The sequence below is a fragment of the Eleginops maclovinus genome, chromosome 4 (genome assembly GCF_036324505.1).
Source record: "Eleginops maclovinus isolate JMC-PN-2008 ecotype Puerto Natales chromosome 4, JC_Emac_rtc_rv5, whole genome shotgun sequence".
Lineage (NCBI taxonomy): Eukaryota > Metazoa > Chordata > Actinopteri > Perciformes > Eleginopidae > Eleginops > Eleginops maclovinus.
The window spans coordinates 26294585-26315887 of record NC_086352.1 but is presented as its reverse complement, the minus strand read 5'-3'; the positions used below and the strand labels follow the sequence as shown (position 1 = coordinate 26315887).

General features: G+C 37.1%; 1 protein-coding gene across 1 annotated transcript in view; it reads left to right on the top strand.

Moving 5' to 3' along the window:
- Window positions 1-7363: 7363 nt before the first annotated feature.
- The window catches only part of apip (APAF1 interacting protein), a 162660-nt gene continuing 148720 nt past the window's right edge, over window positions 7364-21303 (top strand). The window contains exon 1 of the mRNA XM_063882349.1: window positions 7364-7373. The gene's annotated coding sequence lies outside the window, so the exon portion shown is untranslated. The remainder of the gene's footprint in view (window positions 7374-21303) is intronic.

Sequence of the window (21303 nt, the reverse complement as noted above, 5' to 3'; positions counted from 1 at the left end):
TGTTTTTAGAAATATTAACCATGTCTTTTAAACTGCAATAGAAATACGCAAGGAAATATGTTTTCCTCAAAACACAATTGAGAGTTTAAATGTATGGGGATGTTATTTTGTAGGAGGTTTGCTTAACTATGAAGAGGTAAACACTTTGCGAGGATGTGCTAAAGAGAGGGTGTGCTCTCAACAACACATATTGCTGCCTTTTAGAGGTGTGGGTTTACAGGGAGTAATAGTAGTTGCAATATGGCAGCAGTTTGTTTTGCATTTATAATTCAGTCCAATTTTAGCACCAGAAAGCTGACCACCTGCTCTGCAACACAAAACCAAATCAACATTACAGTGCAGGAGCACAGCTGACAAAATGCAGATGTTTGTTGTTCCCACTGTGTGTACTGTAAGACTCTCATGTGATTCGCATTTACTGACAAACTTCCAATGTTCTTTCTTCGGTTAGGTATTTAATTTGATTTGTTGAAACTTTCTGCAGAGTTACAGTTACCTTAGTTAGTTTGTTAATCTTGTTTTCAGTTATAAACTCTTTGACTCAAGCTGTAATTTGGCATGTTTCAAGTCATGTTTCAAGTCACACAGAGAAACGCATGTGAGACCAGCTGTTCCTCTTTTCTATTCTCTTCTTTGTCTTAAATCATATCCAATCAAGTGAAATGACAACGGATGCAATCAAATCAAGTTGATGGGGTAACTCATGCTGGAAAGAAAATCGACAAAGCCTTAATTTCCATATTTTTTTCATTTGTATAAGGCCAATAATGTTGAATGATAAGTGATTTTGTTGTTGTAACTTTCTGGGTACTACTTTCCATTATATATACCATCAGTGACAACACTTTTAAAGCTTTGTTTAAACAACAGCCATGTCGACTGGTTCACCTATTGTGATTACTGCAGCACAGCAGTGTTAGTGACAGTAAAAGTGTTTAGGCTTACATCGTATTAGTACAGTTAAACAACAACAGAGCACCACATGTACACATCTCATTATATTGAACTTTTCTCTATTTGACCACTGATACAACAAGATTGGCATTGTCAGATTTATCTATGAAAAGAAACACTTTTTTAGAACTGTATCAATCCTAAGTGTGTTTTTGGCCATATTTTCAAACTATGACAGCAGTGCAGATGGATGCTGTTCATGATTTATTCATGACATTGATTCCCCAGATATTCATCACACATCTGACATGCCGCAAAATTGATATTGGTCAGTCTGACACAGATTGCGACCAATAGATTATTAGAGCCATTTTGCACAGTATGACATTCACTGAACCTATAAGAATGATGTTTTCACACGCTTGAGGAGACATGTGACTAGGCGTAGTCTTTAGATTTGAAATTGTGGTCCTCCCCTGAACATGGGGATCAAGGCATTTCAGTTATGAGAGAGGCTTTCACACCTGGACTCCCAGATCCCTTTCACACTGCATATTTCTTTGCTGCATTAATCACTTAAATCCCTCCAATTATTTAATTTAAGTGTATGAGCTGTACAGCAAAATATATTTGAAAAATACGTTAAATTATAATGTCTATACTAAGGTTTATTTTAGTGTATATGAAAAAAACAAACAAAAAAAACAACGCTAGTATTATATGCTATTGGGTGAGGGAAATGTCAATCAGGCAATGCCCACACTGTTCTGACAGGAGGTCTAATCAGCCAAAATAAGTGAAAACACCTGAGCGGGTGGAATTTAAGTACTAAATCCCTGGCAGCAGCACAGGCTTTGTTGGGCAGCAGCACTAGCTTTGTTTGGCACTCCATTTAACACAGTTGGCAGTGTTTGTGATAGGAAACCTGGCAAGAGCTTGTGTCTTTGTAGCTGGACAAGCAACCGCTGAGGCGTTTCATTAAAAAACATTTGTGTCTAGCCCTTGGTGAAGGCCATATCATCAATAACTATATGGAACATAGTTTGAGAACAAGCTACATTTGACCGTGACTATCAAAGCTGTGAGCCAAGGAATCAATTTCATGTCCTGTTATATATAAGAAACCTTCAATAGCCACACTTTACTCCAAATGCACCAATCAAACAAGGAATTATATAGAACATAGTTTGTAAATAATTAGGATTTAATGATAGTTATAAGCAGGTTTCAACTTCATTATAGATATATATATATATATATATATATATATATATATATATATATATATATATATATATATATATATATATACTGTATTCAGTGCTCAGCGTAAATGAGTACACCCCCTTCGAAAAGTAACATTTTAAACAATTTCTCAATGAAGACAAAAGCAATTTTCAAAATGTTGACAAGACTACGTTTTATATAACATCTGTTTAACTTATAACATGTAAGGTTAACAATATAACTTAGATTACAGATGTTTCAGTTTTACTCAAATAAGGGCGATGCAAAAATGAGTACACCACACTGAAAGTCTCTGGAGCAAAGCTAAATTTTAGACTACAAATGTCTAATTTAACAATAATCAACCACAGGTGAGTCTAATTATTCCGTACACAGGTGTCCAGGAGACAGTTGACTATAAAAGGGTGTTACTTAAAGAAAACCCCTTCCCATTTGATGTTGTTAAAGAAAATAATTTCTTTACACCGCAAAGGTGAAGGCTGCAAGAAGATCAGCAAAGCTTTACTTTTCAGTCAGAATGCTGTAGCAAAAGTGGTACAAACACTTAAAAAGGATGGAACTGCAACCATCTCACAGAGACGTCCAGGTCGTCCACGGAAGCTAACACCTCAACTTCAGATGAGAAGGGTCGAAGAAAATCGGCATACAAGTTCACTGCAGTTATCTAAAGAAGTACAAAGCCAAACTGGGGTGATTATTTCCCATGACACAATACGGCGTACACTGCAGAGGAATGGCATGCATGGGTGCCGTCCACGAAGGAAGCCTCTCCTAAAGCCCAGGCACAAAAAAGCCTGCCTAGAGTTTGGCAGGGCCCATGATGACAAAGATGAAGACTACTGGGACTCTGTACTCTGGAGTGATGAGACCAAGATAAATATTTTTGGAACTGATGGCTTCAAAACTGTATGGCGTCGCAAAGGTGAGGAATACAAAGAAAAATGCATGGTGCCTACAGTGAAACATGGGGATGGCAGTGTCCTTATGTGGGGTTGCATGAGTACTGCTGGTGTCGGGGAGCTGCGTTTCATTGATGGCATCATGAATTCACAGATGTGTTGCTCTATACTGAAAGAGAAGATGCTACCATCACTCCGTGCCCTTGGTTGTCATGTACTTTTCCAACATCTAAGGCCACTGTTGGATTTCTGAAGAAGAACAGGGTGAAAGTGATTCAGTGGCCAAGTATCTCTCCTGATCTGAACCAAATTGAAGACATATAGGGAATTCTGAAGACACAAGTTGAGCATCACTGTCCATCCAGCATCCGGTCTCTAAAAGAGGTCATTCTTGAAGAATGGAAAAAGATTGGTGTTTCCAACTTGTTCATTCCATGCCTAGAAGACTTGGTGCTGTCATTAAAAATAATGGAGGCCATACAAGGTACTAGATGTAGTAGTTTTTGTTGTGGGGCTTACTCATTTTTGCATCGCCCTTATTTGAGTAAAACTGAAAATTTGTAATCGAAGTTATATTATTAACCTTACTTTCAAGTTATAAGTCAAACAGATGTTATATTAAACTTGGTCTTGTCGACATTTTGGAAATAGTTTTTGTGTTCCTTGAGATATTGTTTAAAATGTTACTTTTCAAAGGGGGTGTACTCATTTACGCTGAGCACTGTAACTGCAATGTGGCATCTGTCTCCTGCCAGTCTCCTCGAACATCCATTCACAACAGGTAATGCAGGTTTTTAGAAAGTGAATCAATCCAAGGGGGATTTAGGGAGGTGCAAAGTGGTAATGGCAATGGATTAAGAGGGACTCAGTGGAGATTTGAGTTGATATTGAGTTGCAGTGCCAGTGCTGCAAAGCAATTTTTGACAGATGCTCTAGAGGAATACAATGATGGGACTGAAAATACATTGACATTGAATTTTCATGAGGCCCTTCAGAGCAGAGCAATTACTCCGCCTGTTTGTCAGTTGTAGCATAATTGCACTGGGAATAGTTTTACTCAATGCCTAAAAAGGCTCAACTGTATTAGTTAGCTAAAACTGTTAAGCTGGTGCGATTACCTACAAATCTAAAAATTAGTGTTTTTTTTTCGAAGTCAAAGGGTTGGTATTGAAAATGTTATTCATTTATTTTTTAAATGATGGCAAACCATTTTTTAATTCAGTCTTGACCTTGCTGAGAATATTAACTTGTCAGAACGCTACTTCAGTGTGTGATACTATGGCAACCATGTTATAAAACAGATACATAATAACCTCATGTAATGAATAATGAATCAATCAAAAGTGATATTTCAACAAAAAGTGTTGCCTGATGTCAGATTTCAATTTTTTTCTAATGCTTGTTTAATTTAAATGTTAATGTCATCATGCAGGAAGGTTTCAGGCTATCAGAAATGTATCATTAATGTATCTGTAGGAATGATGGAAAGAAATGGAATATTTGTGTCCCACATTCAATATGTATAGGTTTCCCCCCTGGCCCTTGTTTATTCTTGTGGTGTAGGTACTCTACATGCATGCTGCCGAAGTGTTCTTATTAAATTTGCATCACTTCCAGTACATACGTTTTCTGTATCAAAAGTAAGTGTCCTTGCTTCTCAGCAGATGGTCTCTCAGGAGAGCTGCTTTTATCTGCTAGATAAGCCATCCTCCGGTCAAGTTACCTGCCAATCCCCACATGCAACTATTCTTGTAAACAGAAATATAACCAACAACAGTTTTAAAAAAGAAATATAAACTACAGAATTGAGAAAGCACAATGGTAGTTTGTAATGAACTGTATTTATGGGCTAAAGGCTGTGGGCAGGTTGTTCATCTACATCATGATCGACAGAGATGGAGATTTATTGATGAATTGAATCAATCTTTCCTCAAATTGGTACAAAATATATTCAACACGGATACATCTTTTTCGAGTTCTAAAACTGAGTGCAGCGAGAAATGCAGCCAAAGGGAGATTTAGTTATTATTCAGTTTCAAATAAACTTTTAAAGCACTCCTCTGAGTAAATGAATAGAAATTGCATCATATGTCTTGTGTCCTGGTATGGTCTGTTGATGTAGACGGATAAAATGGTGTCCTTTGTGCTGGCTGTTAGTTAATTGGTTGTTTTGGACGGTTTCTCTTTCACACTTTGTAAATGAGGCCACTATTAGAATGTGGTGCTCAGTTCTCAGACTGTCAGCCATTGATCTCAGGCTGATTCGATCCCCCAATCTCCTAGCTCAGACATTTTCATTTCAAAGTTGTCTAGGCTTAATGCTACGAATCCTAAATGGCTCCAGATGTACATTTCAGTGGATAAAATGCCACGCGTGATGAAGTTGTCTGAAAAATAGTGTTGTACTGTATTGTATTTGGTGAACAATGGCAAAAATAAACTGTAGGAACTGGTAAACAACAGATGCACATGGGATGTGCTGATTTAGAGGCTTCTGCTGATGATGAGAAAAATGAAAGCTTTGAAATATCAAAGCCTGTGTATTAAAGCGTGCTGCTCCGATTGAGATGCTAAAACATGTTAACTACTGTACAGTACATAGCTGTATGAAAGTTTCAATTACAAACTGATTTTGATTAAACTTAGCAGCACCACGCTGCAAAAAAACACTTGGAAAAGGCACGTTATGTTTTTGTAAAAGTTTGAACTTAAGATAAAACTAATGCTTTAATCACAAATAACGTTACGTGAAAGTCTCAGTCTTTTGGTATGTTGCTGTGACGACATGCAGTATGTATTGAAAATATGTGTTTCATATTTTAGTTTACACTGAATAGAAATTTGTTGTTTTTCAAAAGTAGAAGTAGAAAGTTAAAATTACATATGGAAGAAGGATTGTGAGTGATGGGAATAGCAACAAAGTTTTCAAAAATGAAGAAATGCATTTCTATATTTGTCATATGTTTGATCCCCCTGTAAACAATGAAGAAAATATACTGTATAGAAGTTCATCTTTTTCCTGTCTTTGCCAGGTGTAGGTTGGGGACTTCCCTATCAGCAAAAGGACCAGCTCTTGGAGGAGGTGAAGAAATACCTTCAAGGCATGTGTGATGTGCTGGATTTCAATGAGGCTTCTCCTGGGCCAGCAGTCAATGAACAGCCTGAACTGACAGGAGATGCCTGGGAGCAGGATAACTGCAGAGTGAATGCAAAAAACTGCATCAATAAGGTGGCCTACTTAAACAATTGTGCTTTGACTAATACGTGTGAGGGAATCTCTAAGTGTAGTTAATACATATATAATATACAAGCACAACTTCAAAGTCAACCTGATGAAGGTTAAAGGTCCCCACTTGTGCAAAATGCACTTTTTAATCTCTTTTATACATAAATATGTGTCTCCGGTGTGTAAGGAGACTCACAAAGTGTCAGATATTACAACTCTCTCTCTTCCTCCTTACCCACATCCCTAAAAACAGGGGTACAAACGAGCTGATCCAGATTTGCTTTCCTTGACGTGATGACGTAATAAGGAACATGTGGGCTGGCTTTACTTTGAACGTCCCACCCGCGTGGCACGTCCCAAACTATCGTCCCCCATATAAAGTCGGCGAGCTGGATCCCTCCCGCAGTATTTCTGTGTGTCTGTGTATTCAGCAGGATGTCTGCAGGAGGGACTTACAGTTGTTGTATATAATAGCGTTTACCTAGCGGTAAACACTGAAGAAAGGACATGTCAAGCTATATGCTGTATCAGAAACAATGCGCGATGTGTATCAGTATCTCCCGGGAGAAAATTCTCTTCTTCTAAGCTACAGTCACATAATCAGCACTTCAGGAACAGGGCTGAAATAGAGGGGTATGATGCATCGCTACAATGGATGATCTGTTTGATATTTTGAGCAAAACACTTCACAGACATGTTTTGTATATGACTCTGCAATGTATTGTTCAAATATAGCATAATTGGGGACCTTTAAAAGCTGTGGAGAGAATAGCTCCCTGAACTTGAATGAATGTCACCATATCTGATTAGTTAATTAACAGGTTAAATATTTTAGGATCTATAATTAAATAGTATTAGTGGCTAAAGCTGTGAATGATGTGTACAGTAAGGTCCTATGTTTTTCTGAATGAATCATTAGTGGCAGTGTTTCTATGAAGCTTGAGTGCGCAAATGTTGTTAGCTGACCTACTGATTATTGCATTATTGTTGTTATTTTGTATATATTTACCTTAAAAGCACCACGGACCAAAGGTTAATTGGAATGTGCTTTTTATAAGTGTATGTTTTTTTTTTATAAAATCCTTTCACTGCAAGGGTTAGCTGCTGGGCTATACGAATACCACAAGAGTCAACAAGCTAATGTTGCCATTATCCAATAGCCCCTTAGATTTTAGACTCTAACACTAAGATTATAGGGAGTAGTTTTAACAGGTTAAAATCACAACTCGGACATAAATAGGAGACCTACTATCTGTCATTTTCTTTTTTCTTCCATACTGTGCCACCCTGCTGCTGTGTTTGACACAACCCTGTTTCATGTTTTGGTTTGCTGCTAATGGCCTGTGTTTGCTGTGACCCACGAAGACAGACTGAAAGAGGTCACAGAGGGGCCTAACCTCCAGACATACAGCAAATTGGGGTCTTTGTGTATAGCTGCCATTAAATGCCCACTAGGTACAATCAAGCTATTACACTTTTTGTACCTTTCAGTGGCTGACCCTGCACAACACAGTCCTGTTTCCCCATTCACACCCATACAAAAACATACCTGAATCCAACCTGATCTGTCTCTTTCAAATTCCCCAGTGATCACTCATTTTGAGCTAAGGCAACAAGTCAAAAGAAAGACCCCAGAATGAAACGCATTATGCATTTAATTTGTATCCACCTTGAATAGGTACTTTTTATTCCTGTGACTAAGTAGAAGCCCTCATGCTTCACTGGAAGTTGCTACAATTGCAAATACAACTTGCATAGATGTATATGAATTGTCAATTAAAGAAACATAGTTGTTTATGTAGCAATGTGTAATTATCAGCATTTGTTTATTGTGTTTCTGTGTCACACTAAGCAGAGTAAGCAGAACAATCTGCAATAGAATATACTTCCTTTTAAGGCAGTGCATTAATGTTTTGCAATTATATTATTTACAACACACCACCTATCAAAAATGTGAGCTTGCTTATAAAATAATTCAACTTCAAATCATCTAGTGTTGATGTAACCTGCTGGGAAATAGCTTACTTTCATGATTGGTTCACTGTACATTAGCTTTTTATATCCATCTCGCTCTTCAAAGCCAATTTCAGTCGGGGCAGTAATACAATTCCCATCCGTTTCTTTGAGTTTATAGTATGTTGAATTATTGCAAACATTTCCATTCCATCAAAATGCAGTCATATGTATTTTCCAATGTCTTGCTCTCTTACACACAGTACTTACTATACTATATAGTAATTCATATTCTGCCATGATTTTAAATTCAGTTAAGAGACAAGATTTAATTAGCTGGGTAACGGTTGGACGATGTATACCAATGAGATACATACTTAAGGTTATTTGTTCACATTTTATACAACGATATAGTATGCCACACATCTGGCCACTTTGTATGCAACATTGGAACCATTTATAAAGAATGAGGCAGAGTGCATTTTAATTACAGTGTACTTCAAAATCCTCTTAAGCAGAAGTGAACTGAACTCATGAACTCACTCCAGTGAAATGGTAATTAACGAGAGGCAGTTTAATGGAGTTCCTCCAAAATGTGTTTTGGTGTCAACCGACTGTGAAAGAATACAGATGTTGTAAAAATTAATGAAATTAACAATTTTTCCTGTTTATTTTTATTATGACAAGCTAGCAAGGTGGACATATTATATTAGCTATATAGTATTTAGTTTGACAAGAAACTAAATTGAAAAGCAATATTAGTCTTGATCTAAAAAAAAAGTGAGACTATCCATTGAAATATCATTATTCCAACCAATTTGCTCCAACACAAGCTGGGCAACAACTGCAAACTAATTGACAGTGAAGTTCATTATTTTGGATCAGGACACTCTAAGGTTGGCTAATTAGTGCCATTGGTATTGGCACTAAAAAGAAATGTGGCTACAAGCAGCCAAGATGTCTGGTTAGCCAGTCTGTGAATGTCAGATTAGTGGGCCAAATGTCTTGCTTAAAGTGTGCCATTGAACTATCCATTAACACTTTCACTTAGACTCAGCTTCATAGTGTTTGCAATGGACAGTTCACACACAGTGTCATTTCATGATTTTAAGGTACAGCCTTACAGCAGATACATACTGCTGTACGTTTGATGCCTTCATTTCCAGATGCCAATCTGGATATAATTGACATAATGCTCTCTAATGACATTTATTATTGGTGAAGTTGCTAACTACGATGGGTCAAAACACTGTTATGTAGTTGTGTTTTCAGCAGATACCACACCTGAATTATGAGAACAGTCAGCTTTGAAAAATGATAAAACTGTAGGCTTAAGAAAACTAAAGGGCAAGTCCCACTTTCAAAATTCTAAACATAATGCTAACATATGGAAAATGATGTTTGTTATTTCATTGAAGACATTTCATAATACCTTATACACTAATTTGGTGTTGCATTATTATAACGGAAGTCAGAAATATAATCATTGTATTTTTCTTTTGCGTATGATCCTGGTGCCTGCCCCAAATTCAACTTGACCGTCATCAGTTCCGTTTAATTTTTGGGTATGTTATGCTAGTAGCATGTAATGTAGCCTGAGATGCTAGCCTCAGCTACAGGTGAGGAGCGGGCTACAGAAGTCTAGTGAAATAACTTACTTATAACTGCTTAACTCAGATATATTATTTTGTAAAACTGTATTCTCGAAGTGACATCACCAACAAATAATGTATTTGAGGTTTTGTGTGTGAATTTATTTTTTCAACCAGTACAAAGCACATACACAGAAACCTTCTTTCTCATTTTGACATTAACACATTTTATTTTAATGTATTTGACAAATATATCTAAAGTGTCTGCTTTAATTTATTAAGCTTACGTAGCTAGTAAGTTTCAAACAAAATTCCACATGTGATGGATTTAAAAATATTGTTAACTATTTACTATACAACGAATCATACATCATCATTCACACACATTTGAGACAAGTAGTGACTGTGGTTCATCTACTTTTCACTGTCTCCATGACCCAAATTTCTGCCTTGTTCAAAACAAGTTGAGTGCATACGGTGTAGAGCATAGCCCCTGATATCCAGTCCTCAGGGTCTAGAACACTGCTGGTTTTACACATCAGGTGGTTAATTGCATTCACCTGCCATCTCAGGTCAAAATCAGCCCCAGCTCACAAACACAGAGTGAAGATTGTCTGGCAGAGTAGAAACCCAACAGCAGTCTGAGCCATGATGACTACAGCTATAAACATATCTGTGTCAGGTCTTAATCGTATCAAAGTCGAAGCCTTGCATACCAAGTGTTACTTTCTTCTTCTCCTTGTGCACTTCACATCACATTTAGGCTAGTATATATTATATTCAAATATGTAGGGCTTAGAGCATTTGGATACAATAAATACACGGAGAAAAAAACAAGCATTCTTTTTTTAGTGTCACCTTCCATCACAGCAATCACTTGTGTTTCACCACTGTTTCCACTTACACTGGCGTTTAATCAGTTGATACTGAATATAGTTAAACTGTAGATAGAAGATGTCTAATAACACATTTCCTACTGTGACTGAAGATGATATGGTCACCCGCTATGACGTACAGTTTGCAGCACAGTCCACCTTTAGTAAACTGCACATTCAGTAAAGTGAGAAGTCGTCTGTTGAAGAGGCAGGCTTCTGGCAGTCCTTTGTTCGTAATTACTGCAGATATTCAAACTTCCTATGTCAGCAAAAAACGGCTCAATTAAGAAGTTCTTCACTCTTTTTCTATTGTATTTAGCTGTTCTTTTGCTATTTTTGAAAGCTGGTTCTTTATTATATGACATTTAGTTCTTACCACGCACAATCATGCTGTGGAACAACTAGAAAAATAATATACGTCATATGCGGTGTAAGACATGTAACTGTTCAACCTTATGTTAGTGTCAATAGTATTGCAAGAATGAACTGTCGGACATAGGGTGCTGGAGGAGCACCACGTAGGAAGTAGCATTGTTTTGTCTTAAGGCCTTCATACATATATGAAATAAAGCCATGCTTTTATGTTGAGTTATTTTATGCACACTGTTATCGCATGTCTTGGATATAGCAGACAATCTTATAAAAATGTCATTGTTCTGTAAGTGAGTTGTGCCAAGATCTCTGATGACCTTATTTTATCATCTAAAAACAGATAGAATGATCTGTACAGCTGTAAAGACAGACCAGTGATAATACAGTGTATGTAAAAACACTGTATCTGGCTTAGAAAATCACATGGTTTTTGGTTGTTTCTGAAGGTCCTACCCCCCTCCTCTGCTCTGTTCCCAGGAGGCTGCTGTGATGTCTTATTCTGTCAGTGAGATGATGGCCTCCGGGGCCTAACAGCAGGTAGGCATACATTTCTGCTTATTTCTCAGCACCCACGCATTGTATTTCTCAACAGGTGATAAAGGACTTGTGGAAGAATCCTGCTAGCGTAAGCCCTGTGGGCTTCATTGTTAATAAGACCAGTCACCACCCACATGTTTGAAATACTGAAAGATCTGCTACTAGCAAACAAGCAAATAAGTCGACTGGAGTAGAAATTGTACATAAACCTGCCGTGTATAACAGACAGTTATAGGTGGTTTAGCAGTCTGGTTAGCTGTATTACACAAACATATTGATTGATTTGATTTAACAAAGATCATTTACTTCAGGATTTTAAAGTGCAACACTTTATTAACTAGACAAATTGATTGAAGCCTGGTAATGAAGTGTCCTTTAAGAGCTTTGAATGCCCTTAGAATTTATCCTGCTTTTTGTTCATCCTAGTGTCTTATGTTCATATCTTATAATGCTGCGATATACATTGGTATGTCCAATACCAACATTTTATGCCAAAGCAGGAACAATCTAAATGTTGATGCAGTGAGGCAAAAGCAAATCATCATCCAAAGGACACAACAAAATACGAAATATCTATTAGTGTTTTCTGATCTGATCAAGATAAAATTAAACAGTGTCTTTGGAAAACCGTTACAAATTACCCCCAAAAAAAACGTATTCTGAGCAGCATCCCTTGTACGGTCTTATCTTTTAACCTTGCCCTGTTCAATTGATGGTGCATAATCCGGTTTCTTTTCTTCCCACACTAAATCTCAACAATACAGGTCAACAGTAGATAATGTTATGAAGTAACTCCTTGGTGTAATCTATGGGTTTCATTTTGCCCGTTGTTATAGTAATCCCTAATGACAATGGGCATTGTTTCAGACAACAGCAGGGGTTCCTCTGTTTTCTAGGATAACGCACAACAAACAGAGACGCAAATTCGAAAGACATCAAAAAAATCTATTATGATTGTTTTACTGTAGTTTTTTTCTTAAGGCTACATTCTTTCAAAATGTAGGATTTTTATTAATTTTTGAAAACACATTTAACATCCTCTGCTAATCTTAGTTGAGCTTTTTTCACACTGCATATACAGTACATATAGCCACATTTGAACTCCGACAATAAATACCACTTGTGTGAATGATGGTTTTATTCAGGATTGTATTTACAACACACTGCAATATTAATGTGTTGCATGTTAGGTTGTTTTGTATTCGCAGAAAGACCTACCTGCCAAAATTCCATCCCTTTGTCTTTTGGTATTAAAATTAGAACTGTTTTTTTGTTTACTGCAGGCAGTTTATATTTGTGCAGCAGAACCAAAAGAGGACTGTCCTGGGCTTCAACCAGATCTACTATAAATCCCTTTTGCTCGGTTTTGACGTGAGGATTTCACTTTAGGATTAATTGTTGGATGGCCTCCATTAAGGGTTTGTGAAGAGGTCACATCCAGAGTGGGGGGTTTAATTTCCACAGCCTACCTAACCCTGGAAGGGCAGGTACCAGGGATCAGTTTGAAATGTCTGATGCTTCACAGTCACCTCTCTTGACTGCTGTTGGGTGAAAGTACAATTTCTGAACAGTTACTTAAAAGTTACTTACATGGCCTTGTCTTTCAGCAGCGTACATGATCCCATTCCCTAGAGAAGCACGGATAAAGCATTATACAATGCAGCAGGAAACAACTTTTTAATAACTATGAAAGCATATATTGAAGATGAACTCATGGTCAGAGGCACAGAAAATCATTTTGTAGCTCACACTGTGACATGGTAGATGAAGCATGTCAATGAAAAATCGTTCCTGACCCGAGTCTCTGAACAGAGGCAGACCAGCAGAGTTGAAAGCCAATAGACTTTCCATGTGGAAGATGGATGCTGAGGATTTGGACTGTACACTGCAGTGTAACAGTAATAGGAGAATAAGGCATTCATGTGTTATGTTTTCCGGTTGTGGGAGCATATGTGAATGGCTGAGGAGAGCAAACTAGGCCGACTAGAGCTTGGCTTTGCAGGCTTTTCACAAGAACGTGTTTAAACATTTGTAAGGGCAATATTTGTATATAACATTTATGGAATACATATTCTAAGTCTTTCTCCTACCAAAGAAATCTTAAAATCATATGTTAACAACCTTAAACATAGCCTGATAGCTTGCAGGGGGTGGAAAGCTACACTAGTTATTAAGCAACTGTACCTCATACAATATGTGGTCGCAATACTTTGCTCTACTTTGCAGACAAAGACTTTATTGAGAAATTCTTTCAGTATTCTGAAAACCATTCATTTTTTCTCCCTGACTGTGGAACACGGCTCACTCCATTCAGATGAATAATATTCACTGTGCTGCAGAAGAAAAAATTAAATGATTTTGTTATCTTGGATAGTCAGAGCTCCTAGATATGTCTCCATCTCAACCCTCTCTGTCTCCCTCGCCTGTCTCACCCGACTCTCAAACTGATTTACTCAAAATAATTGAGAAGTTAATGTGACAATTGTGAGACATGGAATGAAATAAAACGATGCACAAATCATTCTTAAACATAAAACAGATGTATCATCACAAAGCATAAATCCATCTTCCGGCTGCACGTTCACCTCCCTTTTTTGTTTAATCAAGGAAGTAGCCTACTAGAGGAATTTAGAAAACACATTTTTCTGAATAAAAATTAAATATGACAAATACAAATCACGTTAATCGCTAGTCTTATGGCTCATTAGCTTAAATCCATCACTAGTGTCATATTCTGTACACAGTGTTGTTCAATGCATCAATTTTATTGAATGCATAATAATTCATGTTAAAGTGATTTACCAGTCAAATTACAGATTTTGATCAGTCAATGTTTAACTGTTCATTTTAAATACACATTAAACATATAAGTGAGGTTTCCATGCTCAGAGTACACTAATGTCACATTTTGAGTCATTTATCTTTAATTGATTATCATTTACAAATGCAGAGATATAATCTGCATCTGTTTCCATGATGGGAAGGGCTAAGCTTTAATAATTGCCTCTGCTCCCATTAAAGTCAGCCTCATCGTATGTTTCAAAGCTTCAGAGAACACTTCTGCACTGTGGATGTCAGGTGCACTATACATATGCATTCATTAAAGCTCTCACCCCAGAGAGCTTAACAAGGGCTGCATGAAATGAAGACCTATGGTGTGTGAGTTCATTTGATACATACCGTAATGAGAAACATATTACGCTTCTTTCACAATGCGGTCTCTTGTGTGAGCTTCTTCCTAATACCCACTAATGAACTGTGGTTGTCAAAACCCACAATCACTGTCAGCAGAGAGGAAAGTACACAACAGGGACTAACCCTATCAAATTATTTCAAATAATGTGTGTGTACTGCACCTTTTACAAACCCCTTTTAAAAATACTATGTTAAGGAGCATATGCTGGACTGTGCTGGTCTCAGATGGGCTTTACATTATTAAGTGCGAAGGCTATATTATACATACTACTTTAGTTTGCATTGGGGAGGCTGGTGAATGTTTTGCGTGGGCACCAGGGAGCATGAAATGACATTTAATGAGAAATGATATCAGATTTAAATGTGTCCCCTCTGTGGCATTACATTAATCTATTCCTAGCTGTCAGTGTTTAAGAAAGTGGATCGTTTTTTTTGTAGGGATCATGCACTGCTGATCAATTCTTCATTTATGTGACTCTCATACACTTACACACTCACACGGCTGACCAGAGAGAATAACCCAAGGTTCAGCCACAAAAACAGCAGGGATCCAACCTCCAACCTTGCTCCTGAGCTACATTCTTTATCTCGCTCCCATGACATTCTGTAGCAGCACTGTGATCAATGACATAATGAAGACCAGACACTTAATCTTTTGTTCGATATTGACCATGATGAGAAAGAGAACATCAAACCTTGTGATGGAGAGGAAAAACTCAACATTATTCAGTGCACTGAAGAACCAATACACGCATGTCCCATCTGCAACAATAGTACATTTTCATTGAGAACCATTCAAGTCAAAGTCAAAAGATGAAAAGAAGGGAAAGAGACCGGATAGGGAATGACGTGCAATAATCAACCCTTTTGCTTCTTATTCGCCAAGGGAATGTGTCCTTATTGTGGACAATCCCACTAAAGGATAATTTATTGACATTATGCAACACAGGGTAGCACAACTACATGCAGTTGTAGCTTTGTCCAATAATGCAAAACAAGAGCAGTTAAAATGGCTGACAGCTTTACCGGGAAAAATTCTAAATCAGGGGAATACTGTCCATCAACTTTGACTTTTGAACACAGAAGAATATTATTGTAAACACTGCATTTTCTGCGCATTTTTCCCTGTGTAAATAATTATTTTTGCATCCAGAGGTTAAATTGTAATTAACATTCAGTCCATGCTCTACGGACTGAATGCTCTACATACGTGTTCATCCAGCTTCTGCACATCTATTTACCTTTTATATCCTTCTCTCCTTATTGTTCTCTCGACAGGGAGAACAATGCATACACATCTGTCATTACAAGCAACAGTGATCGGCAGCCTTGCCTATCCATTATTAGCCATGAAATTCAACCAGTGAAGCATAAAATTGAAATGAAGAGCTGATCTGTATGGCTCATTTCCTTATTCTACATCTCTGCATTAATTCTAATTATGCCCAAGCTGTCCCCACTTTCCTGCTAGGAGAGGTTTCTGTGTCAGGGTTCCTGTCAGAGCTGCCTCTCCATGATGAAGTAGCAGAGAGAGCAGATATTCCTCACTGCCAGAGATAGGCTTCACACACATCTGGAGGCCTATTTATCAGGCGGTGACACCGCTGGCGCAGAAAGACACACATAGTTGCACCTGAACGTGCTCAGAACAGCACACAAACTAATGTTACAATGTGTATACTTCATGTGCAATTACCATATTACACATGCTATTATTCACTGGTGTTTGGAGTTGACATGAGTATTAACACATTCACACTGAAGCCAGTTATTTTGGAGCTTATTCAATTTGAAGAAAGGTGTAGATTATCTGGTGCTGAGTGGCAAGTATTTATGAACATCTGAGAATGTTTAATTATCAATCCAGTTTGTAATACTGGGAAACTGCAACCATGCATGTTTCTGAATGATGATGTTGTTCTGTGAATCAGCTTGTGTTAGAAAGACACAGCCAGAAAAATAATGTAGATTATACTAATTCAAATATATACACAGGATAATAGGAAAGGTGTTGTTGTTTGCGTACATTACATATATTTGTCAAGCTTACCATAGCCTACTTTAGAATGTAGACAACCACTTATTCAAGGCGATTAGAGGCTTGTCCTGTAGTGCCTGGTTACGAGAGATGGTAAAAAAATAGTTGGTACTGGGGAACTGGTGATGAAATTATTACTTGCCGCCTCAACAGACTGCAGACGTACTCTTAGACAGTACATTACATAACAGCAAAGTATTTGTATTCTTCAGTACTGTCTCACTGCTGCTTGTAAAAACTGAGCAATATTTCCTTAATATTTCTTATTTCCTTTTTTGAATGAATTTGCTTTCTGTATTTCTCTCACATTATCTCATAAACATTTAATTTCCGCCTCTCCAGACAGAGCTGGCACTCAGGACAGTCCCACACAAAGTCAAATTATATGGCCCACTGCTTCACAGACAAATGCCTAGAATTAGCATCTGAATATGCATTGTGACCCAATCTCCCACACCAGCAGATTTTAATTTAAATATATACACCCTTACTGGAAGTCTAAGCTGGCTCGCTCAAATGAGACCAGAGTGCCTTTTATTTCAATTCTACATATTTTCATTGCATAGTTGCTCAAGGTTACAATAGGTCATTTATTAAACTGTAATGGATTTTCTAGTAGATACATTCTGTGATGAAATTGCAGTCTGAAAGGAAAGTGTCTAAAGGAAGATTTGTTTTATTAGGCTGCGTTATACACAACCTACCATTCATTTACGTAACTTTCCCAAATGTGCAGTCAGACTTTACATTTCATACAATTTGGATAACATGTTTTCAGTCAACTCCTACTTCCTTTATGGTTATACCAAAAAAATACCATGAGAAACGTACTTGTTCTTACGCTTTTAAATCCCAGAAACACAGCATTGCTCTAAGTATATTGTCAACTATAACAAGTGGCTTTTGTAAAGCAATGGCAGATATATTGAATATATCTGTGAAAAATGTAAATTCTGCAACAACAAAAACCATATTGATATTAATAATTAATCTATTCAACGTTAATATTACAGTATTTCTTCCCTGAAATGCATTTCAAGTTATTCAAACATTTCCTTTAAATAAATGTAGCTAAATAATAAGCAATTTTTGGGATCCATTTGTGTATTAGAGAATGCAATCTTGCAGCAATGACAATTGGTGTTTAGAGAAAATGTTGTATCACAAAAATGAATGTTATTTTTTAATATTAGTGGCTACAATCAGATGGTGGAGTGCAATAAATCCTGACTTTTAGGTCAAGGTCCAAACATATGGACATTATAATTAGGTCAAATTCTACATTCATTGGAGAACAACTCCATTCCATAAGAAATGTGAAATACTCTAATGACATCATCAGTGACATTTCAGTTTTTTCTAAGTGTCCCATTAGTCAACCTCCAGTTTCCATTTGTTGACATTCTAAAATATATTGCAGGAAACAAGCAAGGTTGGGCACTTCGACAGTCCAGCCTCCGTCCTGAACTGAAGCTGACCCTAAGATACCCAATTCCCAGAATCCTGAGCGGCCACCTGGAACAAAGGGAGTTTAAAGATTACATACCTAGTAAGGTGCTGTGCTGGACTTAAAAGGGTTCATCAATATTTAACATTTAATCCTGTTTCGTAGGAATCCTCGGAAGCTTTGGCTAATGCATAAAGATAAATTAGTTCCCTGTGGGAAATTCAGGCTGTTGCGTTCTGAAAAGAGTTGAGGTCATTCTGTAACTCAGAGAGGCCATAGAGATTTAGTTTTTATCTTATTCAAAATGACAAAGTGCATATGTGTCAAAGAGTAAAGAATTTACAATGGCTATATTTTATTCTAAACAATATGTTATATTTAGCTTAATGTCACTATGTTGTAGTAAGTGTTCATTGTGATATACACAGCCAATACAGCACAATTGAAACTGTCTGGGTTTTTCATCCAGGTCAAATTTAAATAATCAACATGGTAATTGGCTATAATATGCAAATTTCAGGCATTAATTATAACACAGTTTACTGTTACAGCTAGTTACAGAGAGAGCAGGAGCAAGAGCAGTGGAGGAGAGTGATAGAGCAATAGCAAAGCCACAGGAGTATATGTACATCTTCAACTATAGTTAATCACTTCCTGTGTGGGGAGAGATCATCAGACTTTGACCACTGGTTCCGTGCACTACACTAAAATTCCATTTAGGCAAATCTTATGTTGTTAAAGAGGCCCTATTTTAAAACGGCTTGGAGGGAAGACTTTGGGTCCAATCTGGATGATGAGATGTGGCAAAGAAAAAATCTGAATTCAAAGAAGATAATATGTCTAACAAATTCCATGAGACCCAATACAAGGTCATTCACAGACTGCATGTAACACCTGCTATTCGAGGTAAATACAATCTAATGTGCTCTTCATTATATGTAAAATGTAAAATTAGCTGTGGCACATACAGTCATCTCATGTGGCCGTGCCCTAAAATGTTGTCTTTTTGGGAGTCAGTGCAAACTCAGAAAATTGTTTGGTATAGATAGACTTTCAACCCATATAACGTTGTCCTTGGATCAGATTTAAATTACAGACTTATACATATAGGCACATTATTGGTATTTTGTAAACATGTCACAGCATGAGGACAAAATACAAATATGAACCTGAAAATTAGCATTAGGTCCTCTTAGAAATAAGGGCACCTATGATTCACCTCCATTTTCTTATGTTAGCTGATAAAAAATGTATTGCTGCATTCAAATTGATTTTGTTAACGCACAAATAAACTCACAAAGCCTCCTAACCAATAGATAGTATACATAACAAAACTGACAAAAGGTGTAACTATCGTAATCTATGTGTTACTAACCATGTTTATAGTAACTAATAATCATTTGTGCACTCACTCTCTTTTCCCCCTGGATTTTATCTCCTGTTCGCTCTGTTATCCTCACAAGGTCACAATCATCACAATCATTAACCCAGTGAACTGTTGACCCGAAAGAGTATGTGCAATTAATTCTGCCCTCTTCGAAATTATCTGGCAAATTAGCTCTGCCAAAGTCAGAATGAGGCAATTACCTCAATCGCCTGAGAACTCCAATCGGGTTCTCATCTCCATGAATAATACACAGACCTCCACCAAACTGTGGATTTGTTTTAGGTTGTTTACTTTCTTTTTTTGGTATATGTTTCTCTTCATCATTTCAGTCTAATGTGTTTCTCATTGGTCTTACTACACTTTGCAGTGTTGCACTGCATGTATGTATCAACATTTGGTTTATCCATGGAAACTAAACTATGTACAGGAAGTATTAAAACAACTTCAAAGACAAACATGAAACTGGCGAAAACATAGTGTTAAAAGATAACAACATGACAAACAGTGATACAAATATGTACAATAAATTGGTCTAAAGTCAAAGATATTCACTTGAAGGGTTATCCTGCCTCTGCATAAAATGTTAAATGTTTCTCTTTTAATTTCCTTCTCTCTTTTATTACTGATTCAGCAAAACCCTTTCAACTGTGCCACCTTGCCTTTCATTCCTTATTAAAGGCATTCATTCCCTTTAGGCTTCAATCACTCCGTCACCATTTACATTTCTCTCTCTTTCAGTGTCTCATTTCTCTCCTCATATTAACTCCTTTTTCTGCTTTCATTTCCTTATCTGAGTGTAAGACGAATCATGGCTTCATGCAATCCATCAGAACACTTCCTCTCAGTTCCTTCCATCCAGAACTCTATACTTTTCTCCTTTTCATTCATTAATGAGCCAAGTTGACTCTGTGACCCTATTAACTCCAGCAAGCTGATCTATGAGACAAGCGTTGATAAAAGTTTGGCCTCCTGTAAAGTACCCCTTGGTTGTGACTGGCCTTCACATGCACTGTGAAGTCTATTGCAAACACTTATATAAAGAGAGATTGAAAAACCATTTACAACTTATTTAATAAAAATAAAATCTGAGCTGTTAAAACTGTAAGGATCATTGTGCAGGTCTTTTGCGGTTAATCACTTTACATGCAGATTTAAGTTTATTGCTGTAGACTTTGTAGAAACAACAATTTTAAGACCTCCTGTTTAGCCAAGTAACACTATAAATAGCACTTCACATACAGATGGCTAAAAGTTAAAAACCTGATGTGCAAAGTTCCAATAACCACATTTAAATGCTTAGTTATAAGCAGTCATACAGCCTCTAGAGAGATTTGTGCTCGACCAAACCATTGTCATTGATAAGATAAAATACTGGATATCAATGCTTTCTTTTATGCAAAACGCCTTTGGAAGATTTTCTAGTTAAAAACCGGACTATTAGTGTTGAATGGTCCAACTTGTACCCCTTTATTTTGCCTTTATTTGCCTGCCTTTATAGTACGGAAACCCTTAGGCAATCATATCAAAGCGTCATTGAAAACAATGCCTCTATAAAGTATGGCCTCGGGCCTTACAGGCACAAACACAATACATAACCATCTATTTATTCCCATTTGAAGTTTTGCCGAAAACATTGGGCT